We start from the raw sequence: 10,999 nt of genomic DNA, 5'->3' as shown, positions 1-10,999 counted from the left end.
TAAATGGATACATGTGCATGTCATAAAGAAGAGGAACATGACAACCATCAGCAAAATAAAAACTCAAGATGTTGATAATGGAGTTCGTCCATGAGGGACTACGTCTCCAAGCCCCGTTGTTAAGATGGTGTAGGCCACTGCATTAAGTGTTGTCAATAGTGATGATGTACATAGTGGTGATTTCATTATCATACAAGGAAAATGCCCTCATGCAGGAGTGGCTCCAAGAAATGTTCCACTACAGGAACTGTCACTCAAAAGACTCCTATCAGTATGACACAAACTCATGCACGATGAGCATCTCGCCAACATGGCATGAAAGGGATCTCAATGCAAACATGCATGATGACAACCTGAGTATCCCATCAACATACAAAAAAGTAATCTCAAAACATAACATGACAACTCATGACAACAAGTACATCACATAGGTGATACTGCATCACATCAAGCAAGAATCATAAAATGAGTAAGAAACAAGATCCCACATCAAACATCAACAAGGATCTGTGTAGCACAATGCATATAGAAGAAGTACATGAACACAACATATAACTCACAACCAAGGGCCATTTGAAGAAGCGGATGTCAAACTGCTAAAGCTAATCATACCATCGAGCTCATGACATCAATCGCATGGAAATTGTTGCTCACACAAGAATGCTGACACCTACATTCCACTTAGAAAAGTGGCTGAAGAATAGTATGAGAAAATGAGAAATATGAATGCACCATCAGATTTGTGGCATCAAATAGTGCAAAATTGACTGTCCAAAATCTGAATTCTGAGAAGTTGAGAATCTGGGGCTCAAGGAATATTTTAGATTCCCCTTAGATTCCTCAAAGATTCTCCTCCATGGGTGGACTGGAAATCTACAACTCAAATGATGAATCTAACCTCGCCATTGTGATCCCTATGAAAAACTGTGAAAAACAAGTATAAACTTGACTATATTCCGACATGGAGAAATTTTATCTCCGTGGGAAAATTTCAAGGATCATGGTTCTGTGCCCTGTTTTTGCAGCAATCATGGTTCCACCTTCATCCTGAAAATGGTCAAAAAATTCAGAACTTTGATGGAGACACAGATAGCACCATTTCGTTCATGGTGACAAGAAGTGTTGAATCCATATAAAATTTGTCAAAATCTGACAACATGAAATTTCACCCCTCCTGCATAACGGTACCTCGAACTGCATGCACAGCCTCCTCTTGTCTCAAAATCTGTGCTTTCTCCTGGTTCCTCCATCTGCCTATGCACTAAGAAAATTGGGTTCTTTTAAAGTTTGGAGGGCAGATTTATCAATGAATTCGTTTGGCAGGTTGGTAAAGTTAGGAAAATCGTTGAGGAGGGGTCGGGTGGTCAAACCCCACCCCTTCTATTTTTTGCACGTTATTGTTTTGTAACGAATTGAATTACAAAGGGGGTCGAGTTTGTATTAGGCGGCCCGCCCCATACCTCCCGCATTAATTTTCGTGTCCCGTCGTTTGGTTGTATTACGGTTGTTGACTCTTGTTTTGGGGCCGCCCACATGAGCCGAGCAGGTCCGACCCCTACCGGTCCCATATCATCACACCGAGGGTTGGTTAAGGTTTTTTGGGTGTGGACCAAGTCCACCAAAGGTGGCCCGTGCCCACCCCAATAATACAATGTGTTAACATTTTATGCGGGGTTATGGTATGATGGCTCAGCGGGGTGATGGCCGTCGAGCCAATATATTTCTAGTTTTGGGTAAGGTTGTTGGAGGGTCGGCAGGGGTGATGGCCCATCGACCCAAACAAAATTATAATTTTGTTTTATGTGATAAATTTTGGGGGTGGCGGGGGTGGTGGCCCGCCACCTCATATATGTATTTTTATTTTTATTTTATAAAGAGGGGGTCATTTTTAAACTTTTAGAAAATAAGGGTCATTGGGAAAACTAACGAGGCCGCAATTTCGACTGATTTCAGGAGCTAGGTTTCATGCCTCGCGGTCGATCAAATTGTAGGACACTTAAACCTGGCCCCAAACTTTGACCAAAGCTTTGACTGGCCCGTTCTCCCTCATACGAGCTCGGATTGACGAACTGTTCACACCTCCACAATCAAGATGATGAGATCTATGCTCTAGTCCTCAGTCGAAATCATTCTGAGCACTTTGATTTTCAAGCATTCATAAGCCCTCTTTATCCTATGTGTCTCTCTAGAGCCACCTGGATCAATCCTCCCCACTGAGGAGCTTTTGGTCCTCCAAAAGCATGAACAATAATATGCAACTTCTCTGTACTCTGTCTACATCACAAGTTTCTTGAAAAGGTCTCACTTCCATCTCCTTCACCTTTGTTCTTCGGAGCCTTAAGCAATGAGCCAACACCTGCTACCTCTTCAACTTGTAGTACATTATTTTTCAAATTACATGCTTGACCTTCATGACCAACTAATGACCCAAACGTCCCACAGTTGCCACAAGTTTATAGTACATACTCGATGGTATCAAGTTTACAACAAGATGGACATAATGCCCCAGCTACGAAAACAAGGCCAACACATCATTGTTGCTTCAACAAGTGATGGAAAACACATTATCACTGCAACACATGATTTACAACAATAAGGCCACACACTATTTTTTCTTTTGACAAGTGATGGAAACACGACATCACTTTTAGTGTTTTAAATGCAAATCAAAATAAGACCAGACATCATTGTTGCTGAACAAGTGATGGAAAACACATCATCACCTCTACATCTTAAAATGCAGCAAATGATTTACAAAAGCACGACCATGAAATGACAAAATGTATAGAAACCATTTTTCACTTATCAAGGTAAATGGGTCACCTCCTTGTGGCGGTTTCTCTTGTCAAACAACTGCTTCACCTGGTTCATGCACCGATGCTTTGTCTTTAAGGTGCTACTCTAGATGGAACCTCCAACAAGTGGCTCTTTGATGGCCACTTCTATCGCAATGATTGCAAAAGGTTTTCTTCCTCCATATTTTCTTAACCTGTTTCTTTTCATGCCGTTGAGAGGGTCTTTCATGCCTTATCCTTTTGTGTGTTGCCATTCTTTTCCAACACTTAGAAAATGTATGGTTACGTAATCCAAAAAAGGTGCATGTTTTTCGATGCCACGTTTTACGTTCATTATTATCAACATGATCATAATCGAAATGAACATTTGAAAATTGAAAGTGGTTATACCTCCCCTTGCTGTCTCTAGTGTAAGCATGGCGATGAGAGCTTGCATCAGCTCTTTCCCTGCAATGGAAACTGCCATGGGATGATGGGGATGTGTTCCCATCATTTTCTTTACTCGATGATTTTGACGATGTCTCGAATGAATCTAACACTTTCGAGCATTCTCCTTCAGTGTATCTTGAGCCTACAAATCGATGTTCGTGCACAACCTCCAAAGGTTGAGTTATGCCTTGATTATTAACACCAAATTCTTCTTCCTTCTTGTGCCTCATCTTTGTAAGAAGCCTCATGTTTGTCCCTATAATTGGGATCTCCAAATCTCCAACAGAACTCATACTATGTGAAGATGAAATCGAAAGGAAATCAATATCTTTTACCTCCTCTTTCGATTTGGAAAGAACTGATGAGGGTTTCTCATCATCCGTTGTTGGTGGTTCACTAACTATCATGGCACATTCCCCAACTTCCTTTCTGACATACCCAAGTCTAGCCTGATAGGGTAATTCCTCTACTTTTATGGGGTTGAAAATCCCTTGGCCATTAATGCCCAAGCCTTTTCCTTCATACCCCATTTTCTTCAATAGTTTGGAGCCAATTCCTGTGGTATGGTTCTCAAAAATAGTGAAAACATCATTAGGAAACATACATGAATTCAGAGAACTAGTTTTTACCTCACATGGGTCACGCTACAACTTTTCCAATGCCTCGTCCTTTGCTTGCAGATGTCGCAGAAAACTATGTTTCTCCTCTTTCTCTTCATGTAGACAGATCTTCAATTCAACGTTCTCTTTTTGAAGATTCTTCTTGTTGTGCTTCAGTTCTTCTAGGGCCTCTTCCGTGGCTTACAACTGAAGTTGTAATCACTCCTTTTCCTCTGTCTCTTTCTGTAGAGTTTCATACATGATTTCCATTCTTTTGGAAATGTTGAGCATGGTCTTGTACATCACTTTTTGATCCTCTGTCGCTGCACATTCCATTGTTCATGCTGCAATTCACATCAACGCAAAGACCACTTTGATACCACTTGATCCAGGTCCGGGTGTGACGAAGGACCCTTCCAAGACCTTTTACTTTCGTGATGTGTTTAAATTGAATTTTTAAAAAGAACATAAATGGATACATGTGCAAGTCATAAAGAAGAGGAACATAACAATTATCAACAACATAAAAACTCAAGACATTGATAACGGAGTTCGTCCAAGAGGGACTACGTCTACGAGCCTCGGTGTCAAAATGGTGTAGGCCGCTGCATTAAGTGTTATCAATAGTGATGATGTACATAGTGGTGATGTCGTTATCATACAAGGAAAATTCCCTCACGCAGGAGTGGCTACAAGAAATGTTCCACTATAGGAACTCTTAGTCAAAAGACTCCTATCAATATAACACAAACTCATGCATGTTGAGCATCCTACCAACATGGCATGAAAGGGATTTCAATGCAAACATGCATGATGACAACCTGATTCTCCCATCTACATACAACAAAGGGATCTCAAAACATAACATGACAAATCATGATAACAAGTACATCACATAGGTGATTCCGCGTCACGTCAAGCAAGAATCGTAAAACGAGTAAGAAATAAGATCCCACATCAAACATCAACAAGGATCTGTGCAACACAATGCATAAAGAAGAAGCACATGAACACAACATATATCTCACAACCAAGGGCCATCTAAAGAAGCAGATGTCAAACTGCTAAAGCTGCTCGAACCATCGATATCACAACATTAATCGCATGGAAATGGTTGCTCGTACATGAATGTTGACACCTGCATTCCACTTAGAAAAGTGGCTGAAGAATAGAATGAGAAAATGAGAAATTTGAATGCAACATTAGATTTGTGGCGTCGAATAATGCAAAATCGACTATCCAAAATTTGAATTTTGAGAAGTTGAGAATCTAGGGCTCAAGGAATCTTTTAGATTCCCCCTATTGGAAATCTGCAACTCAAATGGCGAATCTGACCTCGCCATTGTGATCCCTATGGAAAATCGTGAAAAACATATAAACTTGACTATATTCTAACATGGAGAAATTTTACCTCCTCGGGAAAATTTTAAGGATCATGGTTTCACTCCCTATTTTTGCAGTGATCATGGTTCCACCTTCATCCCGAAAATGGCAGAAAAATGTAGAAATATGACGGACATAGACAACGCCATTGTGTTCGTGGTGATGAGAAGCGCTGAATGCATAGAAAATTTTTCAAAATATGACAACATGAAATTTCACCCCTCTTGCATAATGCTGCCTCGAACTGCGTGCACAACCTCCTCATGTATCAAAATCCGTGCCTGCTTTTGGTTCTTCTATCTGCTTGTGCACTGATAAAATTGGGTTCTTTTAAAGTTTGGAGGGTGGATTTATCGATGAATTCATTTGGCAGGTTGGTAAAGTTAGGAAAATGTTTGAGGAGGGGTTGGGTCGTGAAACCTCGCCCCTTCTATTTTTTGCACATTATTTTTTTGTAATGAATTGAATTACAAAGGGGGTCAGGTCCACATTAGGCATCCCGCTCCATACCTCCTGCATTAATTTTTCATGTCCCATTGTTTGGTTGTATTACGGTTGTTGACTCTTGTTTTGGGGTCGCCCGCTTGGGGGCCAGGCAGGTTTGACCCCCGCCGGTTCCGTATCATCGCATTAAAGGTTGGTTAAGTTTTTTGGGGTGTGGACTGGGCCCATCGAAGGTGGCCCATGCCCACCCCAATAATACAATGTGTTAACATTTTATGCAGGGTTATGGTATGAGGGCTCAACGGGGTGATGGCTGCCAAGCCAATATATTTCTAGTTTTGGGTAAGGTTGCTGGAGGGTCGGTGGGGGTGATGGTTTGTCGGTCCAAACAAAATTATAATTTTGTTTTATGTGATAAATTTTGGGGGTAGCGGGGGTGGTGGCCCACCACCTCATATATGTAATTTTTTTTTTTTTTTTATTAAAGAGGGGGTCATTTTTAAACTTTTAGAAAATAAGGGTCGTTGGGAAAAATAATGAGGCCACAATTTCAACCGATTTCGGGAGTTCAGTTTCATGCCTCGGGGTCGGTCAAATTGTAGGACACTTAAAGCTAGCCCACAACCCAACTTTGACCAGAACTTTGACTGGCTCGTTCTCCCTCATATGAGCTCGGATTGACGAACCGTTTGCACCTCCGCGATCAGGACGGTGAGATCTACACTCTGGTCCTAGGTCAAAGTCATTCTGAGCACTTTGATTTTCAAGCATTCATAAGCCCTCTTTGTCCTGTGTGTCTCTCTAGAGCCACCTAGATCACCACAACATATCATACAATTAAGAACAAGAAAGTAGTTAATGCATAGTTGGTGAATCGTATGTGTACAACCTCTACAAGTTCAAATTATTTTTAGTACAAGTGCGCATCCTATGTTTTAATGCTCTGATTTCTCATGAATTAATCTATTAAAAATGTATGTTTGAATATATATGTCAAGAATTATTTTTTCAGCTATGGAAGTAAGCTTGAGAGGTGAAGAGAGAAGGAGGTTAAGAGAGAAAATCGTTATTGCAAAAAAAAGGAAAGTGTAAATCCTCATGAGAATTTTTAGTTTTACTTGGGAGACGAGCATCAACATCCATATTTCATGTGAATGTATTTTATTTTATTTGAAATTATAATCAAAAGAATATTTTTAGTGTTTTCAACCTCGAAATTCACATCTAGTTTTTACATCACAATCACTTTGTTTTTGCCCTGTTCTCACTTCACGTAAATTTTCTTGAGATTTTAACTATGTTTTTTGTTGCACAAGTTAAATTGTGTGGATTGTCCTTTTTGGTGTTGTCTTTATGAGGCTCCTTTACCTCAACTTTTAAGTGGTATCATAGTAAGGTTCAAGGAATTTATTAGAGCAAGTTCAAGGAATTTATCAGAGAATAGAACATTTGCCAACAGAGCTAGATTTATTACAAGGAATTAGTAGAGTTAAAGGTTGTTTTGAAGGAATTTCTTTGGAGCATGTCTATCAGTAGCAAGAAATTTTCTTTAATAATCAAATATGGTAGCATCAAGCACAAGGTTGAATAATCCTTAAATACCTCAATTTAATGGAAAAAATTATGACAATTAGGATATTACGATGAAGGCTCTGTTTTCTTGTCAAGACATTTGAGATTTGGTGGAGAATGGTTTCCAAGAATCAACAGATGCAACAACATACAATTTTTTGACACAAGAAGAAAAATATTTGTTGAGAGACAACATGAAGAAGGATTCAAAAGACCTCTTCTATATTTTTCAAGTAGTTTATGAGAGAATTTTTCCAGATATTACAACAACAAAAAAGTCCAAATAACCATGGGATATTCTTTAGACAACCTACCAAGGAATGGAAAATGTAAAGACAACAAAGCTACAAATGCAAAGAATATATTTTGAGACAATTTTTATGAAAGAGTATGAGAATATAGAATATTTTTTCACACAAGAAATTGGATTGGTTACTCAAACCAAGTCTCACGATGAGATACTTGAAAAAAGGAGGATAGTTGAGAAAATTTTAACAACTTTACCAACAAGATTTGTCCCTATTGTTGTGGCTATAGAAGAGACAAAGTATATCTCATAATTATTAGTGGATGGGCTTCATGCATCATTGATTTCTAATAAAAAATATTCAATAGAACATCAAATACTTCAATGGAGCATGTCTTCAAGACACATCTCAATTGCTCAAGGTAGAGCCAGAGGATGATCAATTGCTAGAGCAAGAGGAAGAAACGCACACAGAGGTGGAAGAAACAACCCTTCAAACTCAAGTGGAAGAGGCACCACTCAAAATCCAAGTCAAGGTCCAATCCGAAATCAAGCACAAGGTCAGAGGTATGATAAATCTCAAGTTCAATGCCATTATTGTAATAGGTATGGAAATTATGCTAATGAATGTAGAATGAATAAACATGATCTTAGAAACAAACCAAATGCAAATTTCACAAAACAAAATCAAAACCAAGATAGTATAATTTTAGCTTCTAATGTAGCACAAGAAAAGCAAAAAGATGTATGGTTTCTAGATTCAGTATGTAGCAACCACATGACAACTAGATGAAAGTGCGAGATCTGAAGTTACATTAGGGTCTGATAACAAATTCTCTTTCATGGGAAAAGGAAGAGTCAACATTCTAACAAAGAAGGGGGGGAAGAAGTGTATTTTAGATGTCTATTTTTTTCTAGGTTTGAAGCACAATCTGATAATAATTGGCAAGCTCATGCAAAAGGGCTACAATATCTTCTTCAAAAATGGTGAATGCACAATATTGGATAAATTTCCAAGTAAGCAGTTGATTAGAAAAGTTCAAATGACAAGTAATAGAATGTTTCCCCTAAATTTAAAACCTGATTTTAAGGAAGAAGGTGTGCAAGCACAACTATCCATGAATTCACAAAGAGGTGAAGGAAAAGTTGTTGTTGTCACAAAAAAAATTCAAGCAGAAATTAAGGATGAAAAATGGTCATGACATCTAGGATTTGGGGATCTTAATTTTGGAGGTTTAAATTTGTTGCATAGGAAAGGCATGGTCAAGCAATTTCCATTCATAGAAAAATCAAACATCTTATGTGAAGGATGCATCTTGGGAAAGCAACAAATAGAATCATTTCCAACTAGAAAGTAAATAAGGGTAAAAACACCTTTGGAGATTGTCCATTCATATTTATGTGGACCGATACAAACAACATCAATTGGTGGAAACTACTATTTCTTGACATTTATAAATGATTACATAAGAAAGACATGGGTTTACTTCCTAAAACAAAAAAGTGAAGTGTTTGAGCAATTCCGTTAATACAAATCTCTTGTTGAGAAGCAATATGGACCACTACATTAATTTTTCAGGACTCACAGAAGTTGAGAATACATCTCAAATGACTTACTATGTTTCTGCAAGGAGCATGGAATTCATAAGAAATTGACAACAAGGTATACAATTTCGCAAAACAGTGTCGCAGAAAGGAAACATAGGACCTTTATGGAAATGGAAAGGAGTATGTTGAAGGAAAAGCATTTTCCAAATGACTATTGGGTTGAAGTTGTCGCTTGCGCAACATATATTATAAATAGGTGTCCAAACAAAAGTTTTAATAAGATGGTTCCTAAAGAAGCATGGAGTGGAAGAAAGCATAATGTTACACACATGAGAGTGTTTGGATGTCTGGCTTATGAACATGTCCTAGATGAATTATGGAAGAAGTTGGGCAACAAGGGGGGAGAAATGCATATTTGTTGGATATAGTGATGAATGCAAGGCATACAAACTCTACAATGCATTAACCAAGATGGTCATAATCAACATAAATGTGTAGTTCATAGAAGAGAAAGCATGGCATGGAAGTTTTGAGAAGATAATCAATGTAAAAGCATGTATATCATAAGAAAACAAAGAGGAATTGACCGTAACAAGTAATTCCTCGTTGTTGACTCCTCCTACACCTATTCAACCACAAAAAACAAGTCACCAAGTAACATTTTTAGTGAGCAATAGGACAAGGTTGCACAACCAAGAAAATACTACTCCAAGTGCACTACAAATACCCACAACATCATCTACTCCAAGCACAACATCAAGTGACATGTCAAGTCCATATTTAGAAAACATGAGAAGACAAAAATTCATAAATTTAGGTGAAATTTATGAGTAAAATAAAGCTAAGAGAAGCGCATGGTTGAATTCCTTATTTGCATTATTTTTTCATGTAGATGGCCCAATTCATTTTGAAGAGTTAGTCAAGGGAGAAATTTGGATTGCAACAATGGATGAAAAAATCGAGGCAATAGAGGAGAACGACGCATGGGAGTTAGTGGACCTTCTGTAAGGAAAGTAATAAATTGGAGTGAAGTGGGTCTATAATACCAAGAGAAACTCTGAAGAAAAGATTGAAAGACATAAAGCAAGAGTGGTTGTCAAAGGATACAAGCAATAGTGCGGAAGAGATTACATAGAGACTCTTGTGCTAGGGTCAAGAATGGAGACAATGCACATAGTGCTATCAATTGTCATGCAACACAGATGGAAGGTGTATCAAATAGATGTGAAATCATCATTCTTGAATAGAGTACTAAAAGAGGAAGTATATGTGGCACAATCACCTAGTTATGAGGTGCAAGGCTAAGAAGACAAGGTGTATAGGTTAAGAAATCTCCTTATGGGCTGAACCAAGCACTGCGCACATGGTACAACATGGTAGAGGCTTACTTGATGGATAATGGCTTTTACAAATGTGATCACGAGCCTACTCTCTACATCAAAGAGAGTGTCGGTAAACTTATCAATGTTGTTTTATATGTAGATGATTTGTTTATATAGGGAGTGACAATATCCTCATTGTTGAGTTCAAAGAAGTCATGAAATATGAGCTTCAAATGATAAACTTTGGGTTGTTAATTTATTTTTTGGGCATAGAAGTGAAACAAATAGAAAATTGCATTTTTATTGCTCAAGAAAAGTATGTTGCAGACATTTTGAAGAGGTTTAACATGCAGAAGAATAAGTCTATGCCAACTCCAACTGTCATGGGGTTGAAATTGAGAAAAGAAGATAGTCAATCCAACACTATACAAATGTATGGTTTGTAGCTTGATGTATTTGAAAAATACTAGACATGATATGATGTTTGCAATGAGCTTGGTGTCAAGATTCAAGGAGACACCAAAAGAGACACATTGGTAAGTAGCCAAAAGAATTCTAAGGTATGTCAATGGGACAAAGGAATATGGTATTTTGTACACTAAAACAAATGATTTTAGGCTAGTTAAATACACTGATAGTGACTCAACAGGAAGTCTTGAT

The sequence above is a fragment of the Pinus tabuliformis genome, chromosome X (assembly GCF_031772625.1).
Source record: "Pinus tabuliformis cultivar Carrire ecotype Pingquan chromosome X, CPIR1, whole genome shotgun sequence".
Lineage (NCBI taxonomy): Eukaryota > Viridiplantae > Streptophyta > Pinopsida > Pinales > Pinaceae > Pinus > Pinus tabuliformis.
This window is presented reverse-complemented; position numbering follows the sequence as displayed.